General features: G+C 41.7%; 1 pseudogene; it reads right to left on the minus strand.

Moving 5' to 3' along the window:
- Window positions 1-11,229: 11,229 nt before the first annotated feature.
- LOC110486991 lies at window positions 11,230-15,033 on the minus strand (annotated as a pseudogene).
- Window positions 15,034-17,982: the final 2,949 nt, after the last annotated feature.

Genomic DNA, 17,982 nt, shown 5'->3' on the forward strand with positions numbered 1-17,982 from the left:
GAATAATGACTAAATGATGTATACATTTAACGTAGAACTATAACTAACAGAATACTACCCTGTCACTGTATGATTGTATGAAACTTATTAGAACCGTAAAACTAAATCTGATGTGTGTGGGTTTTAGTCAAGAATTAGAACAAGGACTTTCTGTTCCTTTTTAGTATGTAAGCAGGGTGCAAGTATGAAACAAATTGAGCTATCGTCAGACAAGCTGTACTACTGTGTTCTTTACAGGACATTCTGTCCCCACTCAGGGAGGTTAGAGACCTGGGCTTGTAGTAGATTGCATAACAGGTGGCAGACAATGTATGAGTAGGAGAAGACTTGTGAACTATATTGCCATTGTATCTGAGAGGAGGAGGAACATTTATGACAAAATGTGAGGTATATAGACCAATGTACAGGAAATGATAAGCAGAGCTCTCTAAATAAACATTCACGACTATTGTAACTGGGCTTCCATCTGATTCATTCCATCCAGTTGCCTACAAATTCTGGGTTTCAGGCTGAGTTATCAATTCAATTGGGTTTATGAACACTGAGAACATAATTCTCTTGACACCGACCCATTGCTTAATGGGGAGAACCGGTTGTAAGTTTCTGTCTGCTGAATGAGCGACAACGGTTGAGCGTTCCTACAGCATTTCCTTCCAGAAGCCATGAGAAAGTTGTCCGGCTGCGGGGACTGTGCGAGGGGATTTATACTACTATCTGTCCTTATTGGTGGGATAGACGCTGTTTTATCCTTTCCTACACTAAAATTACCCCTGCCTATTGATTGTGTCTGAAGCTGGGCTTGCAGCACAGCTATCCTCGTCATAAAGCGACCGTTCTCCTGTATATTATGAGTACAGCGACTGCAATTAGAAGACATAACATTAATGTTACTACTTAGCTTCGGCTGGTGGAGGTCCTGATGAACCACGTCCAGATAAAAAGTCCGGAGTGAAAAAGTTGAGAGAGGGAAAAATTAGTGAGCTGGGTGCGCAAATACGAAGGTACTTTCCCGAAATGGACGACACAAACAACTGGATTCATTATCCCTTTCATGCCGTTCCTCCAGTCCACTTACAGATGTCTGAACAAGAGAGCCTCATTGAAATTGCAACAAGCGGTACTGTGAAAATGTAATTTAATCAGAAGCCACTGCCAGATTTCTGGATTGGGCTGCACTCAGAGTATCCTGCCTTTTCAAATTGAGCTGTTAAGACAGTGATGCCCTTTGCAACCACGTACCTATGTGAGAGTGGATTCTCGGCCCTCAATAATATGAAACCTAAATACATGCACAGACTGTGTGTGGAAAATTATTTAAGACTGAGACTCTCTCTAATACAACCAAACATTGCAGAGTTATGTGCATCCTTTCAAGCACACCCTTCTCATTAACCTGTGGAGATGAACAAATAAGGTTTTATATGTAAGATGGCTAAATAAAGAGCTACATGTTTTATTATTGTATTATTATTGGTGCCCTGGTCCTATAAGAGCTCTTTGTCACTTACCATGAGCCAGATTGTGACAAACACTCACTCATTCGTATTAATAAATGTATCGTATCCTGTGTGTTTGGCAGGCTACAATGTTGAGTGTGCTAACCCTGGTGATAGAGGGGGTATGCAGCAGGGGGTGGAATGTTTGAAGAGTTACGGAACTATAAAAGTTTGGGAACCACTGCTCGACACTATTTCTTGTCACATAAACTGAAATTAGGTGAACTATTACAGCAATTTCTGCATATTGCACTTTAAAAAGTACATTTTCACATACCTTCACATACTGTTGTCAAAACAGAAATTAGTATGACATCCAGGCATGTAGAGTATACTCTAATTTCCTAAATGTTGTATACTATAAAATAAAAAATGTTGCGTACTCGAATGGCAAACTATACTGAAGAAAAATATAAACGCAACATGCAACAATTTCTAAGATTTTACTGAGTTGCAGTTCATAGAAGGAAATCAGTCAACTGAAATATGAATTTGGCCCTAATCTATGGATTTCACATGACTGGGCAGGGGTACAGCCATGGGTGGGCCTGGGAGAGCATAGGCCCACCCACTTGGGAGCCAGTCCCAGCCAATTGGAATGAGTTTTTCCCCACAAAGGGCTTTATTACAGACAGAAATAGTCCTCAGCACACCCCTTCCCCCTCATCAGACGATCCCGCAGGTGAATAAGCCGGATGTGGAGGTCCTGGGCTGCCGTGGTTACATGTGCTCTGCGGCTGTGAGGCTGGTAGGATGTACTGCCAAATTCTGTTGGAGGCAGCTTATGGTAGAGAAATCAACATTCAGTTCTCTGGCAACAGCTCTGTTGGACATTTCTGCAGTCAGCATGCCAATTGCATGCTCCCTCAAATCTTTAGACATCTGTGGCATTGTGTTGTGTGACAAAACTGCACATGTTATTTTTATTTTGGGGAGGGGGGGCAAACTCCAACCTTGAGGGGGGTGTCCACAGAAACTACTTGACACGTTCTATAGATACTGATATTGACAACCTGAAGTCAGTTTACTTTTGAGGTAGAAGAACACAAGTCATGTTTAGTGCATAAACTGTGTCAGAGGTATTTTCTGTCGACAAACATTTATTTGTAAAACTGTAGCAAACGGAACACTATGTACTTGGCACTTGAGTCATGACGTCCATTGGGAAAAAAACATTAGCCAACTAAATGCAGGCATAATGTGCTGAAATCCATTCTATAATTTTACTTACTGAATGTTTGAAAACTGAAAACATTAGCCAGATAAAACAATCTTACAAATCACATCAACAACCTAGGACTGGGTGGTATGGCCAAAATATATATGATTATTTATTATTATAATAATTATTATTATAATAAAAGTTCTACATTTGCTGTATGACTTGTGCATTACCCTAGGGTGTCCACATACATTCTAATTGATTTCAGTGGGGCTTTTCCATTTGGATTAATTTTATACTGTTTATAGTTCAACCAGAAGTTGAACTCATTTGAGATCATTTCCACACTGCCACATAGTGCTGCACGATACAGGCAAAAAATCTAGGCCTTATTTTTTCAAAAATATTGCAACTGTGATTTGACTTGCAATTTAGATCAAAACACTTGGTTGAACTGTTGGTACATGTTCTAATTCTATATTTAGAATGTGATAGTGGGCAAAGAGCCAAGAGGTGTTCAAAGAATTAGAATACTAACAGGATCTCTATGGAGGAAGTACACTATATATGCAAAAGTATGTGGACACCCCTTCCAATTAGTGGTCTCGGCTCTTTCAGCCACACCCATTGCCGATAGGTGTAAAAATCAAGCACACAGCCATGCAATCTCCATAGACAAACATTGGCAGTAGCATGGCCTCACTGAAGAGCTCAGTAACTTTCAATGTGAACCGTAATAGGATGCCACCTTTCTAACAAGTAAGTTTGTCAAATTTCTCCTAGAGCTGCCCCGGTCAACTGTAAGTGCTGTTATTGTGAAGTAGAAATGTCTAGGAACAACAACAGCTCAGCCTCGAAGTGGTAAACCACACGGGACTGCCGAGTGCTGAAGCGTAAAAACTGGTTGCAGCACTTACTACCGAGTTCCAAACTGTCTCTGGAAGCAACTTCAGCACATGAACTGTTTGTCGGGAGCTTCATGAAATGGGTTTCCATGGCAGAGCAGATGCACACAAGCCTAAGATTGCCATGGTGTAAAGCTTGCCGCCATTGGAGTCTGGAGCAGTGGAAACGTGTTCTCTGGAGTGATGAATCACGCTTCACCATCTGGCAGACCGACGGAGACGAATCTGGGTTTGGCGGATGCCAGTAGAACGCTACCTGCCCGAATGCATGGTGCCAACTGTACATTTTGGTGGAGGAGGAATAACGGTCTGGGGCTGTTTTTCATGGTTTGGGCTAGGTCCCTTAGTTCCAGTGAAGGGAAATCTTAACGCTACAGCATACAATGACATTCGAGACGATTCTGTGCTTCCAACTTTGTGGCAACCGTTTGGGGAAGGTCCTTTCCTGTTTCAGCATGACAATACCTCATTGCACAGATGCAGAAGAGTAGGGAGGTAAGGCAATAAATAGGCCATAGAGGCGAAAAAATTACAATTTAGCGTTAACACTGGAGTGATAGATGTGCAGATGATGATGTGCAAGTAGAGATACTGGGGTGCCAAAGAGCAAATGGATAAGTAACAATATGGGGATGAGGTAGTGGGGTGTGCTGTTTACAGATTGGCTGTGTACGTTCAGGTACAGTGATCGGTAAAGGAAGTGTTGGCTTTGGGGATGACCAGTGAAATATACCTGCTGGAGCGCTTGCTACCGGTGGGTGTTGCATACACCCACACACAGGTCCAGAGGAAGAGAGACAGAGAGCGCCTGAGATTTCATTAAAGGTAAATTACATTTTAAAACCCTTCATAACCGCAAAAATGTTACTACCAGCATTTAAACACATTACCATTATTAAAAGTTACTATGCAATATTAAGCTACACCTCAAATGTTTTCTTACTAAACATTTATATAAATCCTACATATTACAACACAATACTACATTTGAATAGACTTTAAATGTTTATGTATAATTGTTTTTGAACTGTGTTCATATAAAATAATGCCTTTGCTCCTTGATCAGGGCTTCTAAATCCACAGCTTGTAACTTGATGCAACCAGAGGGCCGAGGAAGAGACGGAAGACCAGAGGAAGAGCTGTCATTAGTTGAAGGTAAATACAGTACATGCTTCTTTTAAAAAAATGTTTTGCTGCAAAATGTTACCATAGCGTGAGAACATCCGGACAGGATGTCCATAAAAGGGCATATTACTACTATTATTATGTTGTAGGAAAGATACTAAATGTGTTATGTTCTCAGAAATAATGTTTCGAGTAACTTTCTCTCTGCTTGTAACCTAGCACCCTGCCTATCTCACACACACACACACACGCACGCGCGCACACACACACACAGACACACACACACACACACACACTTGTCATAGGACAAGTCTAACACTTAGTTATACTCAGGCAGACCTACCTGGAAAATACTTTTTCATTTTCCAAGGGGTCACAAGCTCCCTCCATAAGTTCACGACAAAACTTTACCAACTGTTTCAAATGGTCAAACTCAGGCCTCCCCATTCTCTACATAAATTCCCAACTGTTTAAAATTGTCAAACTCCGGTCTCCTCCATTCTCTACATAAATACCCAACTGTTTAAAATGGTCAAACTCAGGCCTCCCCCATTCTCTACATAAATACCCAACTGTTTCAAATGGTCAAACTCAGGCCTCCCCCATTCTCTACATAAATACCCAACTGTTTAAAATGGTCAAACTCAGGCCTCCCCCATTCTCTACATAAATACCCAACTGTTTAAAATGGTCAAACTCAGGCCTCCCCCATTCTCTACATAAATACCCAACTGTTTCAAATGGTCAAACTCAGGCCTCCCCCATTCTCTACATAAATACCCAACTGTTTCAAATGGTCAAACTCAGGCCTCCCCCATTCTCTACATAAATACCCAACTGTTTCAAATGGTCAAACTCAGGCCTCCCCCATTCTCTACATAAATACCCAACTGTTTCAAATGGTCAAACTCAGGCCTCCCCCATTCTCTACATAAATACCCAACTGTTTAAAATGGTCAAACTCAGGCCTCCCCCATTCTCTACATAAATACCCAACTGTTTAAAATGGTCAAACTCAGGCCTCCCCCATTCTCTACATAAATACCCAACTGTTTCAAATGGTCAAACTCAGGTCTCCTCCATTCTCTACATAAATACCCAACTGTTTAAAATGGTCAAACTCAGGCCTCCCCCATTCTCTACATGAATTCCCAAATGTTTTAAATGTTCAAACACATTCAACAGTTCAACAAGCTCACTATACATCAATCACCAGGACATTTTTATTACAAACATATGCTTTACTTCAAAGGAACAGTTGCACGATCATGTTACATAAGCACTCACTCTATAGCATGAGAAAATCTGGACAGGATTTCCATAGCGTGAGAACATCCGGACAGGATGTCCATAAAAGGGCATAAACAAGTAACACTAAAAATAGATCTTCAATCACTTTTTGACACATGCCGTCTACTATATTCTCCCTGACAACATATAACAATTAGGTCTACATATATTTCCTATAGTTGACATATCAATAGATGTCAAATTGTACACATTTCTATAACATAAACTATACCATCAACTCTCTGGGTCAAAGCAATGGCCAAAAATGTTAGAGCACCATAGATGGATTCTGAATGAGTCGCTTAGTGTTATATGTATCTATATTTGTCACAGACCCGTCCATCCCCTCAACTCTCTCTGGGCCAAAGTAATGAGCACAATATAATGTATGATTGAGTTAATTGCTGAATGATAGTGTAAATTAAGAAACAAACATTGGAATTGCCTGCAGAGTAGGGCATGAAGGCATCCCTCTTAACAAATCAATCCTTCTCATCCAGAAAGTGGGCGGGGTTAAAGGTGTGTGAGCTCTCCCATTCACTCCCGTCTTGTAGAACAAACGTCAGTCGAGGAAACAAGCGTCCCCTTCTTGATGAAGTGGAAGATGATGCCCTGGAAGGTGATGTCTCACCTAGAGGTGTGAGGTTTTAACTGTAACCCTGTTCCTGTAGTAGAGCTACTCTCCTGTAGGTTTTAACTGTAACCCTGCTCCTGTAGTAGAGCTACTCTCCTGTAGGTTTTAACTCTAACCCTGTTCCTGTAGTAGAGCTACTCTCCTGTAGGTTTTAACTGTAACCCTGTTCCTGTAGTAGAGCTACTCTCCTGTAGGTTTTAACTGTAACCCTGCTCCTGTAGTAGAGCTACTCTCCTGTTAGTTTTAACTCCAACCCTGTTCCTGTAGTAGAGCTACTCTCCTGTAGGTTTTAACTGTAACCCTGCTCCTGTAGTAGAGCTACTCTCCTATAGGTTTTAACTCCAACCCTGTTCCTGTAGTAGAGCTACTCTCCTGTAGGTTTTAACTCCAACCCTGTTCCTGTAGTAGAGCTACTCTACTGTAGGTTTTAACTGTAACCCTGCTCCTGTAGTAGAGCTACTCTCCTGCTAGTTTTAACTCCAACCCTGTTCCTGTAGTAGAGCTACTCTCCTATAGATTTTAACTGTAACCCTGCTTCTGTAGTAGAGCTACTCTCCTATAGGTTTTAACTTTGACCCTGTTCCTGTAGTAGAGCTACTCTCCTGTAGGTTTTAATTCCAACCCTGTTCCTGTAGTAGAGCTACTCTACTGTAGGTTTGAACTGTAACCCTGTTCCTGTAGTAGAGCTACTCTCCTGTAGGTTTTAACTCCAACCCTGTTCCTGTAGTAGAGCTGCTCTCCTGTAGGTTTTAACTCCAACCCTGTTCCTGTAGTAGAGCTACTCTCCTGTAGGTTTTAACTCCAACCCTGTTCCTGTAGTAGAGCTACTCTCCTGTAGGTTTGAACTCCAACCCTGATCCTGTAGTAGAGCTACTCTCCTGTAGGTTTTAACTGTAACCCTGTTCCTATAGTAGAGCTACTCTCCTGTAGGTTTTAACTCCAACCCTGTTCCTGTAGTAGAGCTACTCTCCTGTAGGTTTTAACTCCAACCCTGTTCCTGTTGTAGAGCTACTCTCCTGTAGATTTTAACTCCAACCCTGTTCCTGTAGTAGAGCTACTCTCCTGTAGGTTTTAACTCCAACCCTGTTCCTGTAGTAGAGCTACTCTCCTGTAGGTTTTAACTCCAACCCTGTTCCTGTTGTAGAGCTACTCTCCTGTAGGTTTTAACTCCAACCCTGTTCCTGTTGTAGAGCTACTCTCCTGTAGATTTTAACTCCAACCCTGTTCCTGTAGTAGAGCTACTCTCCTGTAGGTTTTAACTGTAACCCTGTTCCTGTAGTAGAGCTACTCTCCTGTAGGTTTTAACTGTAACCCTGCTCCTGTAGTAGAGCTACTCTCCTGTAGGTTTTAACTCCAACCCTGTTCCCGTAGTAGAGCTACTCTCCTGTAGGTTTTAACTCCAACCCTGTTCCTGTAGTAGAGCTACTCTACTGTAGGTTTTAACTGTAACCCTGTTCCTGTAATAGAGCTACTCTCCTGTAGGTTTTAACTGTAACCCTGCTCCTGTAGTAGAGCTACTCTCCTGTTAGTTTTAACTCCAACCCTGTTCCTGTAGTAGAGCTACTCTCCTATAGGTTTAAACTGTAACCCTGCTTCTGTAGTAGAGCTACTCTCCTATAGGTTTTAACTCCGACCCCGTTCCTGTAGTAGAGCTACTCTCCTGTAGGTTTTAACTCCAACCCTGTTCCTGTAGTAGAGCTACTCTCCTGTAGGTTTTAACTCCAACCCTGTTCCTGTAGTAGAGCTACTCTCCTGTAGGTTTGAACTCCAACCCTGTTCCTGTAGTAGAGCTACTCTCCTGTAGGTTTTAACTCCAACCTTGTTCCTGTAGTAGAGCTACTCTCCTGTAGAGTTTAACTCCAACCCCGTTCCTGTAGTAGAGCTACTCTCCTGTAGGTTTTAACTGTAACCCTGTTCCTGTAGTAGAGCTACTCTCCTGTAGGTTTTAACTGTAACCCTGCTCCTGTAGTAGAGCTACTCTCCTGTTAGTTTTAACTCCAACCCTGTTCCTGTAGTAGAGCTACTCTACTGTAGGTTTTAACTGTAACCCTGTTCCTGTAGTAGAGCTACTCTCCTGTAGGTTTTAACTGTAACCCTGTTCCTGTAGTAGAGCTACTCTCCTGTAGGTTTTAACTGTAACCCTGCTCCTGTAGTAGAGCTACTCTCCTGTTAGTTTTAACTCCAACCCTGTTCCTGTAGTAGAGCTACTCTACTGTAGGTTTTAACTGTAACCCTGTTCCTGTAGTAGAGCTACTCTCCTGTAGGTTTTAACTGTAACCCTGTTCCTGTAGTAGAGCTACTCTCCTGTAGGTTTGAACTCCAACCCTGTTCCTGTAGTAGAGCTACTCTCCTGTAGGTTTTAACTGTAACCCTGTTCCTGTAGTAGAGCTACTCTCCTGTAGGTTTTAACTGTAACCCTGTTCCTGTAGTAGAGCTACTCTCCTGTAGGTTTTAACTCCAACCCTGTTCCTGTAGTAGAGCTACTCTCCTGTAGGTTTGAACTCCAACCCTGTTCCTGTAGTAGAGCTACTCTCCTGTAGGTTTTAACTCCAACCCTGTTCCTGTAGTAGAGCTACTCTCCTGTAGGTTTTAACTCCAACCCTGTTCCTGTAGTAGAGCTACTCTCCTGTAGGTTTGAACTCCAACCCTGTTCCTGTAGTAGAGCTACTCTCCTGTAGGTTTTAACTCCAACCCTGTTCCTGTAGTAGAGCTACTCTCCTGTAGGTTTTAACTCCAACCCTGTTCCTGTTGTAGAGCTACTCTCCTGTAGATTTTAACTCCAACCCTGTTCCTGTAGTAGAGCTACTCTCCTGTAGGTTTTAACTCCAACCCTGTTCCTGTAGTAGAGCTACTCTCCTGTAGGTTTTAACTCCAACCCTGTTCCTGTTGTAGAGCTACTCTCCTGTAGGTTTTAACTCCAACCCTGTTCCTGTTGTAGAGCTACTCTCCTGTAGATTTTAACTCCAACCCTGTTCCTGTAGTAGAGCTACTCTCCTGTAGGTTTTAACTGTAACCCTGTTCCTGTAGTAGAGCTACTCTCCTGTAGGTTTTAACTGTAACCCTGCTCCTGTAGTAGAGCTACTCTCCTGTAGGTTTTAACTCCAACCCTGTTCCAACCCTGTTCCTGTAGTAGAGCTACTCTCCTGTAGGTTTTAACTGTAACCCTGTTCCTGTAGTAGAGCTACTCTCCTGTAGGTTTTAACTGTAACCCTGCTCCTGTAGTAGAGCTACTCTCCTGTTAGTTTTAACTCCAACCCTGTTCCTGTAGTAGAGCTACTCTCCTATAGGTTTAAACTGTAACCCTGCTTCTGTAGTAGAGCTACTCTCCTATAGGTTTTAACTCCGACCCTGTTCCTGTAGTAGAGCTACTCTACTGTATGTTTTAACTGTAACCCTGTTCCTGTAGTAGAGCTACTCTCCTGTAGGTTTTAAATGTAACCCTGTTCCTGTAGTAGAGCTACTCTCCTGTAGGTTTTAACTCCAACCCTGTTCCTGTAGTAGAGCTACTCTCCTGTAGGTTTGAACTCCAACCCTGTTCCTGTAGTAGAGCTACTCTCCTGTAGGTTTTAACTCCAACCCTGTTCCTGTAGTAGAGCTACTCTCCTGTAGGTTTTAACTCCAACCCTGTTCCTGTAGTAGAGCTACTCTCCTGTAGGTTTTAACTCCAACCCTGTTCCTGTAGTAGAGCTACTCTCCTGTAGAGTTTAACTCCAACCCCGTTCCTGTAGTAGAGCTACTCTCCTGTAGGTTTTAACTGTAACCCTGTTCCTGTAGTAGAGCTACTCTCCTGTAGGTTTTAACTGTAACCCTGCTCCTGTAGTAGAGCTACTCTCCTGTTAGTTTTAACTCCAACCCTGTTCCTGTAGTAGAGCTACTCTACTGTAGGTTTTAACTGTAACCCTGTTCCTGTAGTAGAGCTACTCTCCTGTAGGTTTTAACTGTAACCCTGTTCCTGTAGTAGAGCTACTCTCCTGTAGGTTTGAACTCCAACCCTGTTCCTGTAGTAGAGCTACTCTCCTGTAGGTTTTAACTGTAACCCTGTTCCTGTAGTAGAGCTACTCTCCTGTAGGTTTTAACTCCAACCCTGTTCCTGTAGTAGAGCTACTCTCCTGTAGGTTTTAACTCCAACCCTGTTCCTGTTGTAGAGCTACTCTCCTGTAGATTTTAACTCCAACCCTGTTCCTGTAGTAGCGCTAATGTCCTGTAAGGTTTTAACTCCAACCTTGTTCCTGGAGAGCTACCCTCCAGTAGGTTTTCGCTACAACCCCAGTTATAACTAACCTGATTCAGATTATCAACCAGCTAATTATTTGAATAAGGTGTGCTAGTTAAGGTTGGAGTGAAAACATCCCGGAACTGGATTGGAGAGCCCTGCTCTATTACATGGACCATATAGTTATTTCTCAATACCCACTGAACCCCTAGACCACAGGTGTCAAACTCATTCCACAGAGGGCCAAGTGTCTGCAGGTTTTTGCTTCTCCCTTGTACTTAATTGATGAATTAAGATCACTAATTAGTAAGGAACTCCCCACACCTGGTCGTTTAGGGCTTAATTGAAAGGAAAAAACAAAAACCTGCAGACAGTAGAGTTTGACACCCCTGCCTTAGATGCAAGTTATTCATTTCAAGAATTTTAACCCTTGTATTATCAAAAAGTTTATACACGGTTGAAGTTCTGGGTCTTCTTCAGCCCACACACCAGTTCCCTCATTTCCTTCTTGTTGTCAATATTCTTTAACAAAAGCTTATTGGTTTTCAGCCAAGGCCCCAGCCATGGGAACATGTTGTACCACTATCTTCCCATAAACAAAAAGTAAAGCATGAATGTAGCCTACTACAAATAGAATATTTATTTTATTTTCCTGGTTTAGTCAAGTGAGAACAGTTTGGCATTATTCTCTAAGAGTGAGAAACAAAGTAAACATCATGTACCTGCATTGAAACAGAGCCACTAATTCTGGAGGTTCTCATTGGCTTGGATCTTGGGGTCAGAGTATTCAAACCTGCTGCCATACACAATGTTGGAGATTACATTGGAGACATCATAATTCATTGGCTGGGTTGTGTCAAATGCTTTACCTGTCACAAAGCCCAACAGAAAGAGAATTAGCAAAACTAAGAACATGTATATATTTGTTATCTTATTTGGGTATTCAAAAATCGTAACTTCAAATTTTTCCCTCATGTTTTTTCTAACAATTGAATAAGGTAGCGAATTTCCTCCTGACTTCCTTTCTTGCCCATGCCAAAGTCTAAGGTTCGCTACGGCAAAGCATCTCATCTCTTTCCATGAGTCTCCATTGGCAACCAGAATTCCTGTAGAAAAAAGTCACATTGTGCAGGTGTCAGGAATTAATCATGTCAGGAGAGAATAATATCTTTGTCAAATATTTGGGTCTGGAGTTACAGCACCAACTATGCCTGCTTGACAGACAATTGTGTAGAATGCAACAGTTAACTGGATTACAGGTTTGGACATTACCATGTCCACTGGTGAAATCTTAGAACACAGGCGGCGTTCCCCTGTCCCCAAACTCCTCTGCATGGTTGACCAGCGCCTGCTTGACCATCTTGTATCCTGCCAGAACAACCACTTTCTTGGGTCCAAAGTGAACCATAGATGGAGCCATATTTTTTGGATAGCCGGAGGGATAAAGCATACAGATAAAGTCTACCTATAGATACTGGTGTACCGGACTGTAACGAATCTATTCTTCGTCTGAGGAAGAGTAGTCAAGATCAGACCAATATGCAGCATGGTAAGTGTCCATGTTAATTTATTAGAACTGAACACACAAAACAACACCGTGAATGAAAGAAATAAACAAACCAGTCCTGTCAGGTGAAACAACACACTAAACAGAAAATAACTACCCACGAATCAGTGGGAACACAGGCTACCTAAGTATGGTTCTCAATCAGAAACAACGATTGACAGCTGCCTCTGATTGGGAACCATACCAGGCCAAAAGCAGAAATACAAAACATAGAACAAAAACATAAATTCCCACCCCAACTCACGCCCTGACCAAACTAAAATAGAGACATAAAAAAGGAACTAAGGTCAGGATGTGACACGGACAGCCGCACAATAAAAATCACAGTGGGACTAAGTGCAAACCAGATGGGAAAGTGTATCGCTGCAGAATGCTGTGGTAGCCATGCTGGTTAAGTGTGCTTTCAGCACCCCCTCACCATCATACCTACTCCTCCATGCTTCACGGTGGGAACTACTACTCCTCTCCATCTCACAAAGACACAGCGGTTGGAACCAAAAATCTCACATTTGAACTCATCAGACCAAAGGACAGATTTCCACCGGTCTAATGTCCACTGCTCGTGTTTCTTGGCCCAAGCAAATCTCTTATTATTGGTTTCCTTTAGTAGTGGTTTCTTTGCAGCAATTTGATCATGAAGGGCTGATTCATGCAGTCTCATCTGAACAGTTGATCTGGAGATGCATCTATTATTTGAACTCTGTGAAGCATTTATTTGGGCTGCAATTTCTGAGGCTGGTAACTCCAATGAACTTATCCTCTGCAGCAGAGGTAACTCTGGGTCTTCCTTTCCTGTGGCAGTCCTCATGAGAGCCAATTTCATCTTAGTGCTAGATGGTTTTTGCGACTGCACATGAGGAAATATTCAAAGTTCTTGAAAAGTTCCAGATTGACTGACCTTCATGTCTTCAAGTAATGATGGACTGTCCATTCTCCTTGCTCAGTTGAGCTGATCTTGCCATAATAAGGGCTTGATCTTTTACCAAATAGGGCTATCTTCTGTATGCCACCCCTACCTTGCCACAACACAACTGATTGGCTGAAACGCATTAAGGAAAGAAATTCCACATATTAACTTTTAACAAGGAACACCTGTTAATTGAAATGCATTCCAGGTGACAACCTCATGAAGCTGGTTGAGAGAATGTGTGCAAAGCTGTCATCAAGGCAAAGGGTGGCTAATTTGAAGAATCTCAAATATAAAATATATTTTGATTTGTTTGACACGTTTATGGTTAATACATGATTCCAAGTGTTATTTCATAGTTTTTATGTCTTCACTATTATTCTACAATGCAGAAAATAGTACAAGTAAAGAAAAACCCTGGAATGAGTAGGTGTGTCCAAACTTTTCACTGGTACAATACATGCGAAGACACAGACATTGAAACAAACAATTCAAAGAATCTACCTGCAACAGAGCATGCTGGGAAATATGACAATAACGCCCCTCCCACATATGTGGATACTCCATAGTTTAACTCCCTGTCTCTAATTACTCTTAAAGACAGGAAGCAAACCAAAAAGGTGGAGCAAAATCAAATCAAAGAAATCAGACAAAATAATGTTTTTCTAGAAATCATCTTCTGAGAGCCCACTAAAGGTGTTGACCCTCCACATCTCTCAAGACAACTGGAGCACTGTAACAGCCAGTCTTAAATTGCACCTTGGCCAGCACAGGTTAAATTCCTTCCTTCTAAGAAGATAGCAACCAACACAGGTGTAACACATACTGACTAACGAGGTGACACCAATTGGTGCGCCCTACGTGCTGAAGTCCAACCTCAAAACATATATGGAAAAACCAAAATATTACCTATTTTGGGGTGGTGTGTAGGTTTGGAGTGGTTATAGTCGGTTAGAGTGAGTACTATATTACTGTAGTACTATATATATATATATATACTGTTTTTAAAACAAACATGTTTTAAGTGAGAAGTAGGCATTGGTCTGAACCCAAAAAAGAAAGGAAATTCACAAGCACCAAAATGCCTACTCCACCTATGCTCTACCAACGTTTTCCAGCCCATAGTTTTGGTATATTGTACTATAAACAATGTGTATGCAGGTTTCTCAGGATTCAAACCTCCTCAAAAACTCAGGAAAATACATATTTTAAACTTCAGGAAAATACGTATTTTCACCTTTCATTCAAAACTTAAAATGAGCCCAACTTCAACATCTGGAATAGACGTATTTTGAACGCTTACTGCTTACTGGGTTCAGATTTCTGGGAACACACTGAAAACTAACATCACACTGTTGATCAGTCAGCGCAAATTGGGATTAAAATAGCATGAGGAAAATGGCATTGACTGAAGAGAAGAGGGTGTACTGAATCAATGCATCATAAAGATAGGGCTGGAATTTGTTCTGGATGCTCGAGCAGGAACGTGTCTGTCTCGTGTGTTTATCTAGATAATTAGGTAGCTAGCATGTGTACACTCACTGCAATGCACAGCCAATGCGCTACTTGCTTGTACATTGGCTGGGTTTAGATTCAACTTTGCCAACTGTTTCTTATCAAGATTTGTTTAATTATTTTCAGTTTGTGTTGTGAGAGGTTGATCTTGGTTGAGGAAATGTAGAATATCTATCAGTGTTTGTGCTGAAACTTACATCTGGCTGCACACGTAGCCATCTAGCCAATTTTGAGCTTAAACGATTTAAGCTATTAAAAACCTCTTCAGGATTGGTGGGTCCCCTGCGGGATGGTTGAGCTAAAGTAGGCTAATGCGATTAGCATGAGGTTGTAAGTAACAATAAAATGTCCCAGGACATAGACATATCTGATATTGGCAGAAAGCTTAAATTCTTGTTAATCTAAGTGCACTGTGCAATTTACAGTAGCTATTACATTGAAAGAATACCATGCTATTGTTTGAGGAGAGTGCACAGTTTTGAACATGCACAGTTATTAATGAACAAATTAGGCACATTTGGGCAGTCTTGATACAACAAGAACAGAAATGCAATGGCTCATTGGATCAGTCTAAAACGTTGTACATACACTGTTGCCACTAGTGGCCAAAATCAAAATTGCACGTCGGCTGGAATAATACATTTTGGAATAATACATGTTGTACCGTTTCAAAGATGGTACAAAAAAATACAAATGAACTAGTTTATTTCTTTGTATTATCTTTTACCAGATCTAATATGTTATATTCTCCTACATTCCTTTCACATTTCCACAAACCAAACTTCAAAGTGTTTTCTTTCATATGGTACCAAGAATATGCATATCCTTGCTTAAGGTCCTGAGCTACAGGCAGTTAGATTTGGGGATGTCATTTTAGGTGAAAATTGAAGTAAAAGGGTCCGATCCTTATAACCAACTTTCAAATGTCCAACTGCCCCAACTCGGATTGCTTGAGAAAATATTTTTGATAGACATATCACAATTTCAGAACCATGGACAGTGATATGTATACTATACTTGTAGCAGGCGTCATCCGAATACCCATACTAGCATACCACATACTTAAACGGCATACTATTTTGCATCGACCGCAACGTAGTAGTGGCTCCTAATTGGCTGAGTAGCTGGGGCGGGGCCGAATGAGGAAGGATTCTTCCATATTCAACAGACATGAATCGCATTAACCAGCCTGATAACTAATTTCCAAGTTAGAATAGAATAGGAATGGAGTTATAGGCATACTCAGGCTGGTTATAGACAGACTATCACATTCGACCTATACCGTAGTAGACAATAAATATAGCCCATCTAGCCTATTTAAAAAGGACTGAAGACAGAAACAGATTTGGTTCCATTTCAACATATTTATTAGTGAAACATACACTATATGACCAAAAATATGTGGACACATGTCATTGAACATCTCATTCCAAAATGATAGGTATTATTATGGAGTTGGTCCCCCCTTTCCTGCTATAACAGCCTCCATCCACTCTTCTGGGAAGGCTTTCCACTAGATGTTGGAACATTGCTGCGGGGACTTGCTTCCATTCAGCCAGAAGAGCATTAGTGAGGTCGGGCACTGATGTTGGGCAATTAGGCCTAGCTCACAGTCGGCATTCCAATTCATCCCAAAGGTGTTCGATGGGGTTGATGTCAGGGCTCTGTGCAGGCCAGTCAAGTTCTTCCACACCGATCTCGACAAACCATTTCTGTATGGACCTCACTTTGTGCATGGGGGCATTGTCATGCTGAAACAGGACAGAGCCTTCCCCAAACTTGTGCCACAAAGTTGGAAGCACAGAATTATCTGAATGCAGAATGCTGTAGCGTTAAGATTTTCCTTCACTGGAACTAAGGAGCCAAGCCTTAACCATCAAAAACAGCCCCAGACCATTATTCCACTTCCACCAAACTTTACGGTTGGCACTACTATGCATTGGACAGGTAGCATTCACCTGGCATCTGCCATACCCAGATTCATCAGTCGGACTGCCAGAGGGTGAACGTGATTCATCAATCCAGATAACGCGTTTCCACTGCTTCGGTACAATGGCGGTGAGCTTTACACCACTCTAGCCTTGGCATTGCTTATGGTGATCTTAGGCTTGTGTGTGGGTACTCGGCCATGGAAACCCATTTCATGAAGCTTCTGATGGACAGTTATTGTGCTGACGTTGCTTCCAGAGGCAGTGTGGAACTTGGTAGTGAGTTGTTGCAACCGAGGACAGCGGATTTTACACGCTATGCGCTTCAGCACTCAGCGGTCCCGCTCTGTGAGCTTGTGTGGCCTACCACTTCGCAGCTGAGACGTTGTTGCTCCTAGGCCTTTCCACATCACAATAACAGCACTTACAGTTGACTGGGGCAGCTCTGGCAGGGTAGACATTTCACAAACTGACCTGTTGGAAAGGTGGCATCCTATGACGGTGCCACGTTTACAGTCACTGAGCTCTTCAGTCAGAACCATTCTACTGTCAATGTTTGTTTATGGAGATTGCATGGCTGTGCTCTCCATTTTACTTCCCTGTAAGCAACGGGTGTGGCTGAAATAGCCAAATCCACAAATTTAAAGGCGTGTCCACATATTTTAGTATATATAGTGTATATACATTAAATCAAATAGCCTAGTACAAACACTAAAACTTTTCAAATCAAAAGGCTAATGCACAGAACAACGTGGACAGTCGGGTGCATCTCAAATTCAGTACCATTGGACAGCAAGATAATAAACTAAAGCACTGATCATCAGGAATGAGATCAGAATGAGTGCTAAGGCCTACATTTGAACACAACCGCGGAAGCTTCAGGCATTTGTGGTGCTAACGAACAGGGATGTAAACACATTTGTGCTCAGATTTTGCGAAAAATAAGCTTTTTCTGCATATGGAACATTTCCGGCATCTTTTATTTCAGCTCATGAAACATGGGACCAACACTTTACATGTTGTGTTTATTTTTTTGTTCATTATATTTACGATGCAAGTGTGGGTATTCAGACCTTGAGGGGAGTGTCCACAGAAACTACTTGACACGTTCTATAGATACTGATAAAGACAACTTGAAGTCAGTTTACTTTTGAGGTTAAAGAACACAAGTTATGTTTTGTGGATAAAATGTGTCAGAGGTTTCTTCTGTCAACAAACATTTATGTTTTAAACTGTAGCA

Source organism: Oncorhynchus mykiss, chromosome 12 (assembly GCF_013265735.2).
Source record: "Oncorhynchus mykiss isolate Arlee chromosome 12, USDA_OmykA_1.1, whole genome shotgun sequence".
Taxonomy (NCBI): Eukaryota; Metazoa; Chordata; class Actinopteri; order Salmoniformes; family Salmonidae; genus Oncorhynchus; species Oncorhynchus mykiss.